General features: G+C 38.8%; 1 protein-coding gene across 1 annotated transcript in view; it reads right to left on the reverse strand.

The window, feature by feature from the left end:
- LOC108966347 overlaps positions 1 to 8,322 on the reverse strand; it is a 115,684-nt gene that overhangs the window by 19,685 nt on the left and 87,677 nt on the right. The gene's annotated exons all lie outside the window — the stretch shown is intronic.

Consider the following 8,322-nt stretch of genomic DNA (forward strand, 5'->3'; position numbering starts at 1 on the left):
CCATTGCCGCCCTTGCCTTCTTCACAGCTGACACGCTGCGCCGTCAATTTCAGTCGCAGTCGCAGTCACAGCTTTAGCTTTCTGATTTCGATTGTGATTCAGTATCAGAAATTTTTTTGCATTATTCCATTTTGTCCGTTGTTTTACCACTGCGCTTTGTACACACACACATATATATTTATATATATATAAATAACTATCTACACCCGCGCCGCTTCGATCCGCGTGTTACGACGCGTTAACAGTATGCGCGTCGCGTCGTGTCGCGGCAGCGCACGAGCTATAGTCTTCGCACTTTTGCTTTGTATGGAGTTCAGCGTATGCCTCGTCCTCATGTGTCGCTATGCCTGCGCGTATGCCTTTTTTTTAATATTATTTTGTTTGTCTCTTGTGCCTCTAATTTGGCCTATGTCTGTGCTGATGGCTTTGGTGGCTTTGGCTGTGTCGTCTGCGCCTAAGCCTGCTCTATCGAACACTCCCTAAAAGGTGCCGTTGTCGACGGTGTTGGTGATGTTGTTGGTCTTGTTGGTGTTGTTGTTTGCCATTATTGCCTTTATTGTTGCTGTTGTATTTATGGCCAACACAGCGCGCTGCCTGAGAATTGTTCGCAATGTGTGCGCCGCCTTCACTTCCGTTTTCAGAGCCTTATTTGTTACGCGTTTGATATCGAATTTTCCCTACAAGTGCGGCTATTTGATTATTAAAAATCGTTAATTTTATATTATTTGATTTCGTTGCGTAGCGCTGGCGTCTGTACGCGTACGCGTCGCGTCATTTTTCACCTCCAACAACGCCCATAAATTCGCGCAGCAGCCAAAATGTTCTAATACCGAGCACTGCTGTCGCGGCCCCACAGCGCCTCCCCGCCGCTCGGACTCAGGCTGCTGCTGTTTCACCACAGCAACGGCTGTGCCAAGGTTCAATATTTTTTCGCGTTACACCTGAACGCAGAGTATATTTTTCGCGTTTTCGTTAACAAAATTAAATTTCTGTCTTGTTTCAGGCGTTTTGCTCGGCACTTGAAGAAAAAATTTTCACACCACCGCTCAACTGCTGGCGCTGCGCCTGCTGGCTGCTATATGTCCTTTGTTCGCGAAAGCACTCGTCGTCGTCTTAGCCACGAATTATTTGCAATATCATCAGCGCTCACACACGCACACACGTTTCAAATATCTCCGTTTTTAATAACGCCATAAAATTCACAATTTTGTTTAGCTCCCAAATATAAATTCACACTTTTTCAATTATTATGCTATATTTTTTTGCTGGCTACACATCAATAAATCTGCTATTAAAGTCGTCGCTATATGGCAACTGTGTGGCTGGGAAATTTTTTCTTTCGGTATTTCGTGTCATTCGCCGTTTTGCAGTCGTCGGAATGAAAAGTGTTTTTTTTTCTGCTATTTATGTTGCCTGAAAGTTGCTGTCAGTGCGAAAGTTTATCGCTTGTTTGCCTCTCCAGCCGCGCGACGCGTTGCTCTCGCGCTGCGCCTGCTGCCCACTTCCTGCCGCCACATCGTCCTTTCACCGCCTTTGCGCTCCCCAAAATACAACGCGCCGCTCAGCTGGCATACAAACAAACGCGCTGTCGCATTCGCTGGATATATATATGTATATGTGTCTGGGGTGCTGTCGCGCTGTACTCCTTGTCGTTGTCAAGTCCCTCCGCACGACGCGCCCGCGCGACGCTGTGTATGCGCGCAATTCCTTGCTTTGTCTATACTACATAGCGCCATCCTTCGGCGCTGCGCTACGCTTTGTCATACGCGTACGCTCATTTGCTCTCGCGCATAATTTTTCCATGTGTTGGTCATAAATCGAAGTTTGCTTTATGCCCGAGTGTTGGCATCGTCGCGTACAAGTATTTATCACCGCTTGCGTCGCGCCACCTCGCGGCGCTCAAACCGTAGCGCCAGCCACCCGCATTCGTCGTACAACCCACCGCCGTTATGTTTATGCGCTAGCTGTTGTTGGTGTATTTGTGTGTGTGTGTTGTGATTTCGCTGCACACTCATCGCTTCGTGTCGCCGTGTTCGCAGGATGCTTTACGGTTTGTTATGCTTTGCTGTTTGTTGTGTATTCGTGTTCGCATTTTAGCCGCGTTGCTGTCATTGTATTGCTGCTAACTTGCCGCTGCTGTTTCTTCGTGGTGTTAGTCGGCTTGTGTGCCTGTGAGAGCTATCCTGTGTTACACTACTTGCCATATCTCTATGTGGGTGGTTGGCTGGCGGTTAGTTTCTTACTATTGACTTCCCAGCTTTCTCTCTGCTTCTCTTTAGCTTATTCGTTTCGTTCACACTATTCGCTGTCTTTGGGTATATGTTATTGCCTTGAGGGTGGTTTCCCACTAAGGCTCCACTAATTTTCTTCATTTCTCTTTTGTGTTGATTTTTACAGTCCGAAAATGTTTACAAAAGTGAATAGAAAAGTGACAGTTGTAATCCTTGCGCTGTGCTTATTCTACTACAATTACTGAGATTCTTTTACAAAAACGGTAAATATATTATACGGTAAAATATCTATAATAAAAGGCGGAAGCGAGTTAATACTGTCGATAAAGAAAATTAAGCTTTTGGAAATGGTTTTTGTTTCTTCAATTAAATGTGTTGGTGGGCGATTTAATGCACTCAAGGACCTCGATATTTATTATTCGTATACAGTTTGTCGAATACTTTAACTCATGCAGGGAGCGGAATCGAACCTAAGACTACATTAATCTCTTCTCTCTTCAAATACCACTATACTATATGACGAAAGCCTATGCTAGCTCTGCCAAATGTTGCACTTTTTTTTGGTCTAACTTTGAAATTTCATATTTCATTCGCTACTGTCTATAATTCTGTTCAAGTTTATGAAATAATTTATATATAGTCCCTTCTGAAAGGAATTGTGGAACTCGGGGAATTCATCTTAACAAATCATGTAAATAATGTCATGTGCTAGTAATTCCAGATGGAGGTTTAATTCAATTCGAGCTGAAGTATTCGTCATACAAGACGTCAACACTTTTTGCGTACTTTAAGAGTGACTTGATATCTACTTTTGATACTTCCTCTGATCTCTTGAGGCTGTTGGTTATCTATACAGAATAGAAGAAGTTCGACATAAGGCTGCATAGAAGTTACTTCCTCTTGTCCTTTGAAGCACCTGGGTATATATATTGAGTTCTAAATAAGGCTGGACAGAAGCTACTTCCACTACTATGTGTAGGACTATGTCAATGTCTATGTCGTGTATCTCGTACAGCTCATCGTTCCATCGTCTGCTGCATTCGAAATTGCCAATGCGTAAAGCCCCATAAATATTCCGCAGCACCTTTCTCTCGAAAACTGGTATTGCCAAAGTGGAAGAGATCTATAAAAATTTGAAAAAAGTCTAATCGGTTTTTCGCTCACCATTTTAATTTTAATCTTTATCTGGTTTGGTCTAATCTTAATTAAATGGCTTTGGAATTAAATGTAGTCTTGTCTAATCTCAAGTCAACTAATTTTATATAATCTGATCAATCGTAATTGAAAACTAATCTAATCACAATTGAGCTAATCTAATCTGGTTTAGATGATGTCGAATCTACTATTCATTCAGTTGTCTCGATTAGTTTATTCGAATATAATCTAGAATCATCTAAAACTGATATTTTCTAATCAAATCTAATTTATTCTAATACATTGTGCGGTTTTTATATTATAGCTTATATTGAGGTTCGAAATCAATACACAAATTTTAAAAAGTCTAATATGTTTTTGGGTTATTAGGAACACTTAAAATCCTTAACTAATTTCTTTTAATCTTAAATATATATTTAATTAAATAAAATGTCCTGTCTTAACCCAATTTATTTAATGTGATGTAATCAATTCTAATTGCAAAGTAATTTAATCTTAATTGGGCTAATCTAATCTAGTCTAGATTTAATCGTAACTAATCTACTTAATCTTAGGCGTCTGACTTAATTTATTCGAATATAGTTCAGAATAATCGAAAACTAATATTTTCTTATTAAATCCAATCTAATCCAGCTCAAATTAACGTTAAAAACTAAAAAAAAATAAAAAAATTTTAAAGTCGAATGTTTTGTATCATTAAGAACACTTTTAATCCTTAACAAATTAATCAATTTCAATTGGAATCAAATTTAATCTTAACTTGATTTAGTCGCATATAATCTAGATTAGTCAAACAGATTTAGTCGAGTCGAGTCTACATCTAGTGGTCTGATTTAACTTATTCGAATATAATCTAGTATAATCTAAAAGTAATCTAATCTTATCGATCTTAACTAGTCTTAACTAATCTAATTACATTTAATCAACGCTCGCTTTAATCAGATTCCTTGCAATATTAAATCAACTGACTTTAAAGCCTCCAGAGTAATGAACTTACACCCTTTATACCTTCGTCAATTTTACCAGCAGCGGTCAGATGTCGCTCGTTTGCTGGCTTCAAAGCAGATGTTCCAAAACTTATTCAGCAACTGAGCGAAGAGAGCGTTTCCACACTTTTGACATTTGAAACCAATGAGGAAAATTGTCAAATCGCTGTAACGGCACACACGAACACACACACATACATGTACCGAAATGGAGGGTGGCAAAATAGTCACAAGTAAAATTCGATAACTAGCAAGTGTTCGTTCTTCATGCAGTGCACACACGCGACAGTGTGACAGACGAAACGACCGAGTGGTGAGTCTTCTTTTTGCTGGGGGGTGCTGCATTGAAAACAAGCAGAAAAAGTAGCAGAAGAAGAAGAAGAAGTGCGAAAAACACAAGACAACTTTGCTTCGAAGCACAAAGAAGTTGTGACAATGGAAAATAAAGGCAAATATACATTCAATAAAATTGCCACGGACAGACAGGCGGACAGTTAAGCAGTGTTGCAATCGAAGTGTCGTTGTGACAGTACGTGCGACGGTTTGTGCAGCCCTTAAATTGCAGGCGCAAAGTGTGTGCTTGCGAGGGAGTTTGATGTTTGCGAGCAACCCTCTGTCGGTGTGCTGTCTACGAGGGGGAAGTGTGACGACACACACACAAACACACGGGTCAACATGTGTAATGGGAAAGCAAAAAAATGTGTTTGTTGTTTTTGTTGTGCCAGTGTTGACATTGGATATTGAATATTGAACGGAAATATGTCAAAATACTCAGTTGTATTTCCAGCGCTGTGCGCTTTGGCCAACAGACAGACGGACAATCAACCAGCCCGATAGTAAGTTAGTTAGTGAGTGAGTGAGCGAGTGTAAAAATTCATCAATAAAATAAAAAAAAAGTTTTTAACCAACAAATGCGCGTGTTAAAGGGTATATTTTCCTTTTCGCTTAATTTTTTTGTTGTTGTGCTTTGTGCGCTCGTACGTCATACGAACGGTGTTTTGCTGGTGAAAATGTTGAGCAAAGAATTTACATTTGACTCGCTTGACATTGAAGCGCCGTTATGGCTGACATATTGCTGTGAAGGTGTACTGTTCTTATTATTGTGTACGCGGCTGTCGATTATTAGTTTAAGTTTAAAATATAAAAAAATTTTGTGCGACAATAGATTCTGCTTCAATGTGTGTGATTTTTTGCGGAAATTTCGAAATTTTGCACTCTTCGTTCTTCTTCGAGTTAGTCATGGCATTAGCAAGAAGTTGATTCCGCAGCGCAACATGTCATTTCCATATTTCCAAATGTCAAAGACATCATTTTCATGGAAATTTTCTGAAATGAGTCGAGCTTTTACGCTACTCTCTTGTGCAGTGTTGCCAGATTTTTGTTTATTATTATTTACTAAACAGTTTATTGATGATGAAAGTATAGATGTTGGCGTTGTTGGTGTAACAAAAAACAGTTTTTCAGAAAAAAAGACTAAAAGTCGTAGCTTTCCGGTTACTTCAAACCAACCCTCGTGCACATCAAAGCGCATAGTGGCTTCAGCATTCTAGTGTTATGCATTTTAGATTGAAGAAAGCTCTGTAGATTGGCTTTTCATGTGATAAACATCAATTCTCATGAGATCCCACTAATATATCTTAACTGTAACTTAACTGGGCCTTAGATCACCAAGTCCCAAATTACTTTTTGGGATTGTGGAAGCTTAGATCACCATGTTCGAAATTTTTTTGCGGATTAAAAAGCTTCGAAGACCAATTACAACCCCGGTGGTCAAGTTTCATCACAAGTTCCATAGTTATATAATCTATGACGACTCAATTCCCACATTGATTATTATCGAAGGCCTTGCTGACCTAACAGGGTGTTCCTAAACTTATGAGGTCCGAGATTTTACAGCAATAAGCGTGGTCCAATTTTTTTTTTTGCAACTACTGGTACATATTTTCTGTTTCACATTCTGATCCTTCTCTAAAAAAAATTGTGTGTAATTTGTTCGACATGTAGTCGAGTTTACTGAGTTACTATAGTCGGGAAAAGACGTTTTCAGTACCTAATAGTGCCGAGATTTCACAGCATTAAGAGAGGTCCAAGTCTCTTTCTGACCACTGTTTCTGTTTCATAGTCTGATTCTTCTCCAAAAAAAAAAAAAAAAAAAAATTATTGATGCAATTTGTCCGACAGAAATTCGGGTTGACAGAATTATTGCAGATGGGAAAAGATCTTTTCGGTATCTAAATGTTCGGTCGGTACCATTTGCTCTTAAAAATGTGTTCTTCTTTGGAGCTGATTCTGCGCTGAGGTCTGCTTTTTATGAAATCCAATTCTTTGGCTTGTCTAATTTTCTTCCAATGAGCCCTTGGTTTTCTTTTTGTTCAAAGTTCCATTAAAATCTGAAATTGGCAGCCAATTTCTTTGTTGTTGCTATTGTTGGAGGAAAATATTCCTAAAGTAATTTCGAGGAACGACGACGAGTTGACAGTTCTTGACTTATTTAGACCCGACTGTCATGGGAACAGTTTCAGGATCTTTCACGAAGTTTGCTGTAGTGAAATTGTCCCGCCAAAAATATCCCAAAAAAGTTATGGATCTACTTGAAGCGAGTTCTACTTTGCACTTTCTTCTTCTTTATTGGCGGAGACATCGCTAACGCGTTTCTACGCAACTCTGAGTTTTCAGTCCCTGAAAAAAATATCGTAAATTGGTGTTTTAAACTGTAAAATCGTACTTTGATTCTTTAGAGGGTTCTCATACTACGTGAAGTAAGCATAAACAATCTTACTTTGTTTTCAAAACTATTTTTAAAAATTTACTTCCAACATCTTCTAGATTGACGCCAGAATGTAAGACGATCTTAAAAAAGAGCATTAGCTTCTCATTTCTTCGTAAGATAGATCGCTTGAAAATTAACTAATTTTTTTTTTTCATTCATCTCTATTTCTTTTCCTTACTAGCAACAAAATCTAAACGCACTCAATTATCTAACCAATGAGAATCTTTGATTTCGCTTTTCTTTCTTTCGTTGAGTAAATCAAAAATCTGTACAAATGACTTTCTGGCAGCACCGTTCGCACTACTGAGCTTTTACGCACCCACCACCACGTGTACGCCCGCACACAGACTCAATACACCCTCTCTCTCTCTCTTTCTCTCTCTCTCCAACTCTCGCCTCTTTATCACCCGCCAGCTCAGCACGTTTTTCCATGAACAGACACTCACTTTCTCTCTCGCATATTCAGCGCAATCGTCACACGCATTTCACTTGCACTCGCATATCCTGACAGCAATGCATTTGCTATTGAATTTTTTAGTCCTTCAGTGAACTCGGAGCAGAAAAGTGTTTCAAGGCGGTGGAAAACGCGACAAATCTCCAAGCCACTACTGCTAATTAGACAAAGGAGTTGATATAATAAGTGGAAGAAAATTTCAAAACAAGTGAGCGCAATAACAAAAACAATGCGTATTTAATTATTCACGGTCTTTTCTAATCGAAAACTTTCGTGTTTCTGAATAAAACGGAAAAATTATAAAAAATAATTTTTAGCGCTCGTTGCAGACTTCGAGGCAGTGAACCGTAAAACGCAATGCAATAATATAAGAGATAAAGTGGAAAGGAAAAAAATACGATTTAGTCATAAGCTATTTGACGTGTTGTGTTGTGTGCGTTGCTTCGTGGTTTTTGTAGTACGAAGAAAAAAGTCCCTTCGGCTATGCGCGCAGCGTGCCATTGTTGGTGCTTTCGTTGCCGTTGCTGTGGCACTGAGTGTTTGTATATATGTGTGTGTTTGTTTTGCTGTGACGCGTTTTGGCATTGTTTTTTTTTTTTGGATGTGATTTCAATTATTTTTTAAAATTGTTATTACTGTTTTTAATTCACAAATATTTTTATTTAAAAGAATAAATTCAAATTTGTAACTTTTAAATTTTTTTGTTTTTTTTTGTTTAATTCCACT

The sequence above is a fragment of the Bactrocera latifrons genome, unplaced genomic scaffold (assembly GCF_001853355.1).
Source record: "Bactrocera latifrons isolate USDA-ARS-PBARC rearing strain unplaced genomic scaffold, ASM185335v1 scaffold_16, whole genome shotgun sequence".
Taxonomy (NCBI): domain Eukaryota; kingdom Metazoa; phylum Arthropoda; class Insecta; order Diptera; family Tephritidae; genus Bactrocera; species Bactrocera latifrons.